Consider the following 14,205-nt stretch of genomic DNA (forward strand, 5'->3'; position numbering starts at 1 on the left):
TCTACACTGAACGAACGATAAGCTTAAAACGTCACTAAACCCACATCATAAACTATCAATAAATGGTGTATTTCATGCTGTTCCTACTCACTCCGTCACTGTGGAATTTGTTTTCTGTATGCTGTAAAAAACCTGGTTGAACCTGCTGCTTTATCTCCCCCCTTCTGTCCATGTCCCCAATTCAGCTAGGGATTTTGCAGCTGTGGTGACAACTGTGCACATGCTCAGTTTTCAGTGAGTGTCTATGCTGAGCATTTCTGACGTATCACATCTGAGCAGCCCATGTGACTAGAGAGTCACAGATGTGGGTGTATACCGAGTGATAAATGAAAAAAATAATGGGTAAATGGAATTGGCGCTGCTAATATGTAAACAAGATTTTTAATTAAAATGGCACATGCAAAAAAACAAAACAACTTTCAAAAGTTGCAACACCCTGCAAATACTATAAACAAAGTGCAATAATAGCTCATTAAGTTATTCTAAGCCCTTGTACACACGGTCGGAGATTCCGACAACCAAATCTGTCGGATTTTGTCCGAAACGGTTGTATACACACGGTCGGACAAAGTTGTCGGAAAATCCGATCGTTCAGAACGTGATGGTGTTATTTCATTACGACGGGACTACGTTCAGGCTAGTAGCCAATAGCTTTTATGTAGGAATTTGATCTGAGCATGCGTGGCACTTTGTCCGATCGGAATTCTCTACACATGATCGGAGTATGTCCGATCAGAGCATTTTGTCGGAAAATATTTCCGGCAAGTTGGAAAATTTGGTCCGACGGAAACAGTCCGATGCATACCACACACAGTCGGAATATCCGACAAAACGCTCCGATCTGACACATTCCGTCGGAATCTTCGATCGTGTGTACAAGGGCTAATAGTAATGTAATTGGAGTCTAGAAATATAAGTGAAGTCCATGAAATTTCCATATATTTGGAAGTGAAAAAATTTCTAAAGAAAACGTGCGTAAATCCAAGCAAATTCTGTGTCACACTCGTGCCACTCTCGTACGCCCCTTATGTGCTGCACTCACCAGAGGACACTACCCATTGAAGGGCAGCCAGCTTTCACAGTACCAAATGACTGTAAATAGAGTGTCCTCACAGCAGTCTCCTTGTTTTCTTTAACCCCAGTGAGCTCATGAAAAAATAATATTGATACCCATAGCACAACTCCATTAAACTAAATGCTTTATTGCACAGAAGAGAGTAAAAAAAAACTTACAGGCATTCAGACAGATACAGGCGTGTGTACAAAAAAGTCTGGGTCACAGTCCGTTCCACGGATCAAACAGGATGGGACGTAATGATGCAAATACCCCCGACTTCCATGTTTTGTCACAAAGAGGTCATAGAAAGTGGCATAAGGTGGAGCTATTCGTCATTACATTACATCTGGTTTGGTCCGTGGAACGCACCGCGACCCAGACTTCCTGATTTTTTGTACACACGCCTGCACCTGTCTGTAAAAGTTTTACCCTTTTCTGCACAATAAAGCATTTAGTTTAACGGAGTTACACTATAGGGTATCAACATTGTTTTTTCATGAGCTCGCTGGGGCGAAGGAAAACCAGACTGCCGTGAGGACACCATTTAGTCATTTAGTAATGTGAAAGCTGATAGTGTCATCTGGTGAGTGCAGCACATAAGGGGGGCACGAGAGTGACACAAAGAATTTGCATGGATTTATGCACGTTTTCTATAGCACTTTTTTCACTTCAAAAATATATGGTAATTTCATGGACTTTACTTGTATTTATGGACTTTAATTATGTTACTATTGGAATACCTTAATGAGGTATTAGTGCACTTGATTATGTATTTGCACTTGCACTTAGCCTAAGGTGTTGCAACTTTGGAAAGTGGTCTGTTTTTTGTACATACCACTTTAATATTGTTTACACATTAGCAGCGCCAATTCCATTTACCCATTATTTTTCATTGTGGCCATTCACCATTTGGTTCTTGGCATATGCGGAGGCAGCAGCTATTAGGAGTTTTACCTTAGTCCATAGCTTGGAACTAATACATTATATTTACAAAGTGATAAATGACAGCCCACTCCCTCCCTCCTCCATGCCCATTAACCAACTAAAACAAAATGGGGGTGGTATTTTACATAGATTGATGGAGGCTTCACCTCCCTCTTACTCTAAGACACAGCCTGGAGAGGCGTCACACAGCCTGTCACTGGCAGAAATATGCCCAAATCATGCTACTGCCTAAAAATAAAGATTTGATTTCAAATATATTTTTGTATGACAATTTAAAAAACAATTGATATTTATTTTTACTCTGTATTTATTTATTTTTAACATGTTACCAGCAGCAGAGGACTAGAAGCTCCTCCTGGTTTGTTGGATCTCATGAAAATACTTCTTCCTTTCCAAGTATTGAGGGCCAGTTCACGAATATTACTACTAACTCTTAATCTTAATGTTTGGGACTTGTGTCCATTGTTTCAACTACACGTCTTCTTCATTTGCTCTCTTGGCTTGTCTGTTGGGTTGCTAGATTTTCCCTTTCCAGCTTTCATAATGCCCATTTCCCAATGACAAATCATTTGAATACCTACAAAAGATGGCCTCACCTCAGACATTATATATAAATCACTTCTTAGAGAAGACTTGGCTACAGGCCAGAGGTGAAAAATGTGGCGATGGGTGTGTGCGTCCATAGAGCTCGGCTGCCCTCCAGGATGCGTCAACTAAAATAGTGTAGCACATATCTGGTGGTCTTCAAAAGGCACAAAGACTCTGCATACAAGCATTTCATAAATATCCCTTGTGGAAAACCACTGCACAAACACATTCCTTCACTTTTAAAAGAACTACCCATCTTTATATAAAGGAGACCTGAAAAACTTGTGAGAAGATGAAAACCCCAAACATAACCCACAGTGACGAATGGAAAAAAAAAAAAATTACCCGTCCTTCAGGAACCCATAAAGTGCTAAAGGTGTTCCCTTTGGCCATCTTGTATAGGTCTAGAGGACAGAGACGGCTCCCTATTATCCCAGTAATACAAGCATTAGCCCATCACAGTTGCTTTTTGCCCAATATCAAGTGTAGTATCTGTGCTTAGAAATTGTTGGGAAGAGAATGCCGGTGCCTTTTGTTGTGTGGGAGGACCAGTTAGTAATTCCGGATGTAATAAGGTGCGTATGGCGAGAGGGATCGTCTGGTTTACTAGGCTTATACCTGGTGAAAGGCAGGACACTTCCTAAGAAATGCCTTTCTGGTATGAATGAGGCTGTATTTGTCTGAGCAGGAGCTGGGAGGCACAAGGAGCATTCCAGTGGTGCCAGAGAAAAAAAAAAAAAAAAAAAAAACCCCCACTGACAGCAGTACACCAACATTTTCACTGGCACTAGGTTACGTCACTAGGTTTTCCTTACACAGGCCACTTTTTTATTTTCACCATTTATTACGGGCACTGGATCTGTGGCCTTTGGGTCTTTCCTCTACCCAACTAGGGAGTCCCTTTTCATGCCTTGTCAAGATTTTTTTTATCTTTATGCATTAAGATAGAAAGCCTTCTGTGTGCGGCATTCCCCCCCCCCCATCCCCCTCTCGATCCAGCATGAGAGACTCGGGTGTCCGGGACTCTCCCTCCTCATTGGCTGAGACAGCAGCACAGCCCCATTGGCTCCCGTTGCTGTCAAAGTCAGTGACCCAATGATGGGATGAGGGAAGGCCACGGTTCCGTGCCTAACTGGACACAGGGAGCTGTGGCTCGGCTCGAGTGCCCTCATAGCAAGCTGCTTGTTGTGGGGGGCACTGAACAGGAGGGAGGGGTCAGGAGCGTTGAAGAGGAGGGTTGCTCAGTGCAAAGCCAACTGCACAGAGGAGGCAAGTATACCATGTTTGTTATTTAAACAAAACAAGACTTTACAATCACTTTAACATTTAAAAACAATAAAATTCTTGTGAAAAGAAATGATCTGTGTAAATTTGTGCAGACAGGTTCACTAACAGCCAGATTTTTATTATAATTATGCCTCTTCTGTGATCTACAAGTTCTATAAAGATACATTTTTAGGGAAGACTGCCAGTAACTTAATGCAAAGTTTTCAAAAGAAAATTGGCACAAATTGCTGGATTCAAACTTGAATTGTTGTACATTTTCCTCCTGAAGCCGGAGGAGATCCGGAAGTCGCACAAGCAGTTGAACCTGGCCCAGCAATGCAGCATTTGTTAATAGAGGAGACAGAAATAAAAAGGAAAAGAGGAAAAAAAATAAAAAATTGCCATGTTGTTTGTCCCAATTGCAGCAGCACAAACAGTGAATGGCGAGTGAAAGGAACAGACCACTTCCCCTCCAGGGCTCGCACACTGCGGTCACATTACCTCTTCACCGGGAGAAAGGAAGCCGCAGCGTCTGGATATATCTACGCTCTCACAGAGCAGAGAGATACAAAGCATTATACAACCAAATTCTTTTGTAGAAAATCCTCAGCACTTTTCACACAGAACATCCAGTATTTTGCTGCATTTTAATTAAGGTGTCTAAACATTATCGCAGAGAGCTGGAAATTGGTCCGAGGCTGCGGAGAAGAAAACTAAGCTCTAAAGGCTTTTTATCACTATATTTCAGGAACCAAGGGTGTAAAATGTTCTAATTTGGGCTATATTAAAAGCCATAAAAGGTCTTTCAAAAAGATTAATGGTACTTTGCTTGGATATAAGATAAGGGCTTTAGCTGGTTTCAGAAGCTGGGCCTGGCTGTTCCCTCGAGGCGATCATCTTTACAGCCACTTAGAAGATTTGTGAAAGCAGCCGCGTAACCTCCAGCCAATACACAGCCGCGATGGAGAGTTTTCCTCTCTCTCCTTCTTTAAATTCCTTTCAATTTTACAGGTTTAAAGTGTGTAAATCATCTCGGACAGACACAATGGGTGCCGCTTGTAACATATCACGCCGCCACCTCCCCTTTCACATCCTGGGAAAATACACACACGGGATGTCACAGAAGATGTGTGGCACTTCAATGAGTCCGGGCTTGTCAATTATGCTTCAAAAATGACAAAATAGAAAAAGCAAACAAGAAGCATTTCAGGGGAATGTAAAGCTTGCTCGTACCCTGTTCAGACGCACAGCGACAGAGGCGATTAAACATTAGAAACACACAGCATGTAAGGGGACCTAGAGATCACATGCCCATTAAAAACACCTTCTAAAGCTCTACTGGGGCAGCCCGGAACAGACAACCAAAACTCCGTCCGCAGATACAGCGGGTACGGGCCTTCAAAAAAATGAAGACATTACTATTTTATTTTTATCAATATGTTTATTATGTCGACAGTTTCCGATTGTCTTAACTTGAGCTCAACATTAGTGTCAGCCGCCGTTACCTTGGAGACGGCAAAGATCAAAGCGACAAAAAAAAAAAAAAGCTCTCAATTGTCTGATTAATCAAGTCAGCAAACAGCTTATTCCTTTTAGGCTGAACGCACGTATGAAAATGAGATTCCGGGAGCGCGGCTTTGTGCAGATTTGTTCATTCTTATCAGAACAAAGCCAGAGGCAGCCTATTTCACGGATCATTGGCACTGTCAGGCCTGGTGCACAGAATGGGTGACAGCCCCTTATTCTGAGGCTTGAGTAAAATTAGCAAAAAAGTCGGCACAAATTACCCCCTCATCTTTTTAGTAATATGACATTATTCATTTTTTTTTATCCATTTTTTCAATTTTTGTCACACTTTCTAAACCCCCCCCCCCCCAAACCTCCATCATCCCCCAACTATTCTAAAACACCCACCAGCCCTCTACAATACATTTTAAAACCCGGGTATGTGGGAGGAACTGAGCGGTCTTCAGAGAGAACAGGGCAATCAGCACCCATCCTCGAGAGTCACAAGAGGGTAGTCTGCCCACATCCCAAGAGGCTGAAAGTGTCAGTTGGCAGCCACCCTCCAGAGTCACAAGAGGGTAGTCAGCAGCCACCCCCCCCCCCAGAGGCAGTAGAGGGCAGGACAATCCGTACCCATTCTTCGCAGAGGAGCCCAGCCTCCAAAAATGCAGAAGAGGCCAGTTAACACCAATCCTCTAGGGCAGTGTTTTTCAATCTGAGGTGCCTTCTGGTTTCTTTAGGGTTGCCTTAGCAAAATGCCCACAAATGGGCCAAAAATTGTACACAAGCCAGCATGTAGATCAAGCCTGCCTTTTCATTACACAAAGCCACAGGTTTTCATTGTGCATCATTACAACCTTTTAGCAGGCGACTCCCTAACAACCAATGGTTGATAAGGACGATGTCTGGGGCCTTCAGAGCATCCTTGTTTGCCCCTTTCCTGCCCCCCTTTCTGTCAGCACTGGGGTCACATTAGGTGAGTGAGGGAGAAGAGAAACATCAGAATACTAGCAAGTACTAACGTGCAAAGTGGTTTTGGAAGAATTACCTCTAATATTGGGTGACCTGTGTGTGGATGTTGCTGTATAATGCAAAAGTATTAGTTTAGTTGTTTACATTTTAGAATGGGGTGCCTCGAAATTGTGCAGAATTTTAGAGGGTGCCTTGACTGACAAAAAAGGTTGAGAAACACTGCTCTAGGGAAGCAGAAGAGGACAACAACACCTATCCTCCAGAAAATACAGCAGAAGGCAGTCATTGCATATCCTACAAAGACACGAGAGGGAAGGCGGCAACCAGAATTCAGACAGGCAGAAAGGGGCAAATAAAACAGAAGAGGGTATCCAGTGTCCATCCCTCAGATAAAGAGGGCAATTGGTAACCCATCCTTCAGAAAGAGAGAAGAGATCATTCAGCATCCATTCTCCAGGAAGTCTGAAGAGGGTAGTCAGCACTCATTCATCCCGAGAGGCAGGAAAGGGCAGTAACTGCACATCTTCCAAAAACACAGAAGAGGGGAGCTGGCACCCATCCTCCAGACATACAGAAGGGCACACTGTACCTACCCTTAAACAGGAAATCAGAACTCATTCTCCAAAAAGCAACAGAATGGAAGAGTAATCATCACCAAGTTGGAACCTATACTCCAGAAAAATAGAAACAAAGGGCAGTCAGTGCCTACCTTCCAAAAAAAAAAAAATTATATCAGAAGACAGTTCACACTCATCCTCCAGGGTGGCAAAAGAGGGCAATCAACACCATTCCTCACAAGATGCTGAAGTGGGCAGTCAGCATCAATCCTCTAGACATGTAGAAGAGGGGAGTCAAAACAGTACAGTCAACACCCATCCTCCAGAGAGGCAAAAGAAGGCAGTCAATGCCCATCCTCCAGAGAAATACAAGAGGGTAGTCACCTGCCCGTTAGAAAAGGGCATTCAATACCCATCTTCCAGAAAACCAGGAGAAAACAGTTGGTATGAGACCAGGCACAAGGCACCCATCTTACCGAGTGTCAAAAGAAGGCACTCCGCACCCAATCTCCAGAGATTCAAAAGAGGGCAGTCAGCACCCATCCTCTAGAGATATGGAAGAGGGCAGTTGGTGCACACCCTCCAGAAAGACAGCAGAGGGCAAGATGTTCCCACCCTCCAGAGTGGCAGAAGAAGGCAACCAATGTCCATCCTGCAGAGAGCCAAAAGGCCGCAGTCAATGCCCATTTTTTCAGAAATTCAGGAGAGGGCATTCAGAGCACACCCTTCACAGAGGGCAATTAGCTCCCTTCTTCCAGGGTGTCAGGAGGGTAATCAGTTGTCAATCCTTCACAGAGTCAAAAGAGCAGCCAGCACCCTTCTTTAAGGAAAGCAGAAGAGAACATTCTTCAATGTCGGGGTACACCACTAATAGTCTTAGTAAAACACTGTGTATTATTAATCAGAGAGTAATTGGCTACCAACCTCCAGTGAGACAGAAGGTGGCAGCTTGCACTCATCCTCTAAGGCAGTGTTTCTCAAATCCAGGCTCAGCCCCCCCCAACAGGTCAGGTTTTCCATTGTTTTTCACAGGTGATTTGATCAGTTTCACTGCCTTAGCAATTACCACAGCCGTTTCATCTGAGGGAAATCCTGAAAACATGACCTGTTGGGGGGGGCCTGAGGACTGGATTTGAAAAACACTGCTCTAAGGAGAGAAAGAGGGCAGGTGGCCCCACTTCTCCAGAGAAGCAAAAAAGGGCAGTCAGCATCCATTCTGCAGAGAGGCAAAAGAGGGCAATCAGTATCCATCCTCTTAGAAATCAGAATAGGACAGTCAGCACTCCAGAGATATAGATGAGGGCAAAGAAAGAGGGAGAGAGCGTGCGAGAACAGTCAGTGCCCACACACCAGCAAAATAGAAGAGGAACAGTCAGCACCCATTCTCCAGGGAAAAAATAAAAAAACGGAGGTAGAAGAGGGCAGTCCATGCCTGCCCTCCCAGACAGGCAGAAGAGGGCAGTTAACAGTCAATTCACACCCACCAGAGAAGCAGAGGGGGCAGTAGTGAGCAGAGAGGTAGAAGGGCAGTCAGTGCTCACTCTCCAGGAGGGCAGTCAGCATCCACCTTTCAGTGTCAGAAGAGGGCTGACAAGACTACCCTCTGGAAATGGGTAGCCATAGTGCCCATCCCCCAAAAAGTCAGAAGAGGTCAGTCAGCACCCATCCTCCATAGTGGAGGCAGGCAGTCAGCACCCAACCTCTAGAAAGGCAGAAAAAAAGAAGTCTGGCTGCCAGAGACCATGAATATTTAATGGTGTGACTGCACACTCATAACAACTGCACCTCATTGCCAGTGACCTTTGTTTGTGCCAAACTCTTCATCATTTTCAAGAAGAGAATAATAATAATGATTAGGAGTGTACACATACTGCTCACCTTCTTTGCTTGAAAAGTATAAGCAGAAAACAACGTCTTCACTGGATAGATCAGTAAAGGATTCCTCTGGCGAGCCAACGCTGAGCGCACCAATCCAGGAAGCACCCACTACTAGGGACGCATCTGCACACAACCTCCAGATCCATGTGTGTGCTTCACTCGTCTCTCAATCATTCCACAAGAGTTTGGAGCACAATAACTGTGATGTTTTCAGCAATTTCTTTATCTCTCTTCTTCTAAGTAAGAAAGCTTATTAACACGCTTTGAACTTAAAATCACATTTACAATAATGTGCCATCAACAGTTTTATAAGCTAATTAGAAAAAAAAAAGATTAATTAATGACTAGCCTGCTAATAAAATGGCAATCAGGAAGAAAGAAACCAAGGGTGCTAAGCTTCAACTACCACCAATTAAGAGCTAATTACAAACAAATTATATATGTGTTTTGCTGTGGGCTTTAATTTACTAAAATGGTTTTAATTAAAAGAGAAAACATGCTGATTAATTTGACTGCAGTACAGTATAAACCGAGCATTGTCTTGTGTTAATGAGTCTTGTAGAAGCCAAATCTGCCTGTGAAGCAGAAGCAACATGGAAACGGGAACAAGTTCTTGTCTACATTATCAGATGTTATTGCGCAACCAGAGGTCACATGACCCTGGCTATTCATCCATACATACACCCCGGCAATTTACCAACACATATACCCCTGGAGAGGACAGGGTAGGACCAGCAAAGTACTACTGTTTATGCTTAGCTTGCGAGTGGAGAAAGAAATGTAAATCAGAAGGAGATGACGCAAGTTCAGGACCCTACACTCAAAATAAATGACCTGCACATGTTCTGTTGGGAGTCAGTGCAAACGATACCGAATTCTAAAATAACGATTTCCTGTCCTGGAAACATGCTTATTTATATATGTAAAGAGTGGACAGACACATGTAATGACCAGCAATGGGCGAATCTCCCTCCCACAGGTGCGGACTCCAGAAATGCGCTGGCCGTGTGCAAGGAGGACTCACCTCTTTGTCTGCACACCGTTCCGCTGGAAACCCCTGAACCGGCAGCTTGTAATCAGCGTGTGTAATTAACCAAGCTTTACAGTGATAAATAAACAAACATTCGGCGTGGGATGTTTCAGACTCAATCGCTGATCCAGGGTGTTTGGTCAGGGGGGATAAAGCTTTGTGCACAGATTTACCGTTCAGATGCTTAATCTGGACCCCGGGCAAACAATGCACTGCTGTGTGCTGCGATAACACGCTACTCCTTAAACACTGACCCATGTGTAATCTGTCAGAGATGAGTCACACTGCCAAGTGAGGATCGGAGAGTTTGCAAGGTCACAGCAAGCGTCAAGAGGGTCGGGGCATCTCCTGGGCCCGAGTCAGGCCTGGTTAGCTGTCAAGCTGGCCATATGCTTCCAAGTCCCAAGGCACAGAAGCCTGAGGATGGATCCATGACGAGCTAGGTTATTTGTTCCTCTGGCTCTTTTCCACCTCCATCAAAGCTGCAGCTTCCAAGATGCTATTTAAGGGCTTAGAAATGTTAGACATCAGAAATTAGTTTCACCTATTAGGACAGGAACGGGATTAGAGCAGCGTGGGAGCCTTGCCCCAGAGCAAAGGTTTTATCAGCCTGTTCCAGTTCTTGCATCTTCAGGAAAAAAAATGACTCTGTACAGCTCTCCTTTTCGCAGCACCCGTGTGTCTGTCAGAGGACACTGCCAGGTTGACTCGATGGACATATGACCATTATAAAAACAGTTCATTTCCCATCATCAGGAGTAATTCAAAGCGAAACCCATAGCCAGGATACCACCCTTCCTGCTCAGGTTTCACTTTCAATACTTGCCGCCAGGAATTTCAACACATGAATCTTGTACAGAGAGGCGGTGGAGGGCGGTATGGGACAGAGAGGCGGTGGAGGGCGGTATGGGACAGAGAGGCGGTGGAGGGCGGTATGGGACAGAGAGGCGGTGGAGGGCGGTATGGGACAGAGAGGCGGTGGAGGGCGGTATGGGACAGAGAGGCGGTGGAGGGCGGTATGGGACAGAGAGGCGGTGGAGGGCGGTATGGGACAGAGAGGCGGTGGAGGGCGGTATGGGACAGAGAGGCGGTGGAGGGCGGTATGGGACAGAGAGGCGGTGGAGGGCGGTATGGGACAGAGAGGCGGTGGAGGGCGGTATGGGACAGAGAGGCGGTGGAGGGCGGTATGGGACAGAGAGGCGGTGGAGGGCGGTATGGGACAGAGAGGCGGTATGGGACAGAGAGGCGGTATGGGACAGAGAGGCGGTATGGGACAGAGAGGCGGTATGGGACAGAGAGGCGGTATGGGACGGAGGAGGGAGGTGGCGGAGGGCGGTATGGGATGGAGAGGAGGGAGGTGGTGGAGGGAGCAGTATGAGACATGGAGAGGAGGTAGGTGGCGGAGGGTGGTTTGGGATGTAGGAGGGAGGGAGGTGGTGGAGGGCAGTATGGGATGCAGAGGAGGGAGGTGGTAAGGCATTGTGAAGGGAAGTATGGGATGAAGGAGGGCAGTATGGCAGAGGAGGAAGAAGGTGAAGCAGACATTGCTGAGGATGCTTGTCAAAGAGACAGGAGATCTAACCTTCCCATTTGAATTCTCAGACAGTAGAGGGATCATTTTGTGTCCGCCACTGTACTTCTAGCTGATTTCCGCGGCCTCAGAACACTTGAAGACTACTCTGTATAAAGGTGACCATACACTAAACAATCCGATGGCAAATCCAGAAGAAATTGTACAATCAACTATGTAGTGCAAGAATCAGCCTGAGATAGAAGTCATCAGATCATATGGAAGGGGAGTCTTGTTAATCAGATCCGAGCTGGTAGAAGAAGAGACTTCATGAACCTTATCACTTAGGCAGATATGGATCACCATGGGCACTACAGGACTCACAGTGAGCAGACATGTCATTTTAGTGGATAGACAAGCGCCTATGGGCATGTGTGAGGAAAACATTATCTCAGGCTGTCTCTGCGGGGGCTCCTGAGCTACATTTCTGTCCTCCCACCAGGCCAATAATAGATTCAACCTGCTAATGTCACATTTGTCTCCCAGACTTATTTTATCTAAATAAAAAACTGCTGCCCATGTCTTGTGAAAATCAATGGGAATGTGATCCAGTCCCTCACAGATATCTTTTACACAAACACATACACATGCCACAACAACAAGTGCTACAGTGCCTTGCAAAAGTGTTCAACCAGTGAATGTACAAGTGTTTAATCAGAGAGGCAGCACAGAGACCAAAGGTAAACCTGGACGAGATGCAGAGTTCCACAGCAGAGACTGGAGTATCTGTACATAGGATGACAATAAGCTGTATGCTCCATAGAGTTGAGGTTTATGGCAGAGTGGCCAGAAGAAAGCCATTACTTTCGGCACAAAACAAAATGGCACGTTTTGAGTTTGTGAAAAGGCATGTGGGAGATTCCCAAAATGTATGGAGGAAGGTGCTCTGGTCCGACGAGACTAAAATTTAACTTTTTGGCCAAAGAAAATGCGATGTCTGGCGCAAACCCAACACATCACATAACCCAAAGATCACCATCCCCACAGTAAAATGTGGTGGTGGCAGCATCATGCTGTGGGGATGTTATTCAGTAGTCAGGACTGGGAAACTGGTTAGAGTTGAGGGAAAGATGGATGGTGCTAAATACAGGGATATTCTTATATTAAACAGGTAATGTTTATTGAACATTATTGCAAAGATTACAATCACAGTGGCATACACCGAACATTCAAAAAGGTGTTGCGTCATAACCATAACAATAGATAAACATTTCGCCATTACAGTAGCCAGTATGTATCACTGCCAAGGAAAGTCCTAACATTGACATATTATTTACTGTAATATTACATCAAATTCCCTCATCACACGTGGCAGCCTCCTGCAGCCATTTATCCCATATTCTATGATATTTTGCTGGGCAACCTCTATTTTTATATAAGAATTTTTTGTATGGGAGCGTAAAATTAACTTCCCGTTTCCAGTCCTCAACCCGGGGTGGAAGGGGCCTCATCCACTGTCTAGCTATCACTTTTCGAACAGAAAACAAAGTTTCCTGCAGGAAAGTGTCAGTAATTTTATCTAATACGTCAGGAAATATCCCTAGTAGACAGGGTTTGGGGTCGAGAGCCAAGGGCGAGCCCATAACATCATGTAGAAATGACACTACTTGTTTCCAAAGTTCCTGTAGTTTGGGGCAAGACCATATAAGATGGAAGAACGTCCCAGTCTCTAGAGTACACATCGGGCAGAGCACAGATTGATTCGTATTATATTTGGCGGTCCTGAGTGGGGTGAGGTATGCTCTATGCACTATATAAATCTGAGAAAGCCTGTCTTGGAGCCTAGGGGACACCAACTTGCACGTCTCCAGAGCCTCCTCCCACTCCTCATCCGTCAGTTCACCCACATCACCCTCCCAGCGGGACTTCAGAGCATACACTAGTCTCGCCGAGACGGGGGCCGTAAGCATACCATAAAAGCATGAGATAAGCTTTTTGGGATCAGTATCCTTCACTATGGCGACAATAGGATTGGGAGCAGGCCGAGGCAATGCCTGCGGAAACTGTGCTCCAAGTGCATGTTGAACCTGTAGGTATTGATATAGCATAGTGTTTGGAATAAATACAGGGATATTCTTGAGAAAAACCTGTACAGTTCTGTGTGTGATTTGAGGCTAGGAAGGAGGTTCACCTTCCAGCAGGACAATGACCCCAAACACACTGCTAAAGCAACACTTGAGTGGTTTAAAGGGGAAACATGTAAATGTGTGGGAATGGCCTAGGTCAAAGCCCAGACCTAAATCCAACAGAAAATCTGTGGTCAAACTTAAAGATTTCTCTTTACAAGCACAAACCATCCAACTTGAAGGAGCTGGAGCAGTTTTGGAAGGAAGAATGGGCAAAAATCCCAGTGGTAAGATGTGGCAAGCTCATAGAGAGACTTATCCAAAGCGACCTGGAGCTGTGATCGCAACATAAGATGGCTCTACAGAGTATTGGCTTTAGGCGGATGAATAGTTACGCACATTGACTTTTTCTGTTATTTTGTCCTATTTGTTGCTTGCGTCATAATTATCTTATTATTATTATTATTATTATTAATCTTTAAATTAAATGATGCAAATCCTCAAACAATCCATGTTAATTCCAGGTTGTGAGGCGACAAAACATGAAAAATGCCAGGGGGGGTGAATACTTTTGCAAGGCACCGTACTGTGAAAGACACCAACATTCACAGATTTACAGAATTTGGTTTGACATTTATGTACAACAGTTGCTCAATCTCAGAGCTCGCTGTTGGCAGGAGACAATAAAACAACTGCTGCTAGATTATCCTGATGAGACAGACACATTCCATATGGATGAAAAGTGATAACATTTCATTCTACCAATGTCA

The 14,205-nt window shown here is 44.8% G+C and overlaps 1 protein-coding gene across 2 annotated transcripts in view; it reads right to left on the bottom strand.

Moving 5' to 3' along the window:
• The window catches only part of FAM204A (family with sequence similarity 204 member A), a 41,649-nt gene that overhangs the window by 6,024 nt on the left and 21,420 nt on the right, over nucleotides 1–14,205 (bottom strand). The gene's annotated exons all lie outside the window — the stretch shown is intronic.

The sequence above is a fragment of the Lithobates pipiens genome, unplaced genomic scaffold, assembly GCF_037356315.1.
Source record: "Lithobates pipiens isolate NorthernLeopardFrog02 unplaced genomic scaffold, aLitPip1_a1.2 Scaffold_25, whole genome shotgun sequence".
In the NCBI taxonomy this organism is placed as follows: domain Eukaryota; kingdom Metazoa; phylum Chordata; class Amphibia; order Anura; family Ranidae; genus Lithobates; species Lithobates pipiens.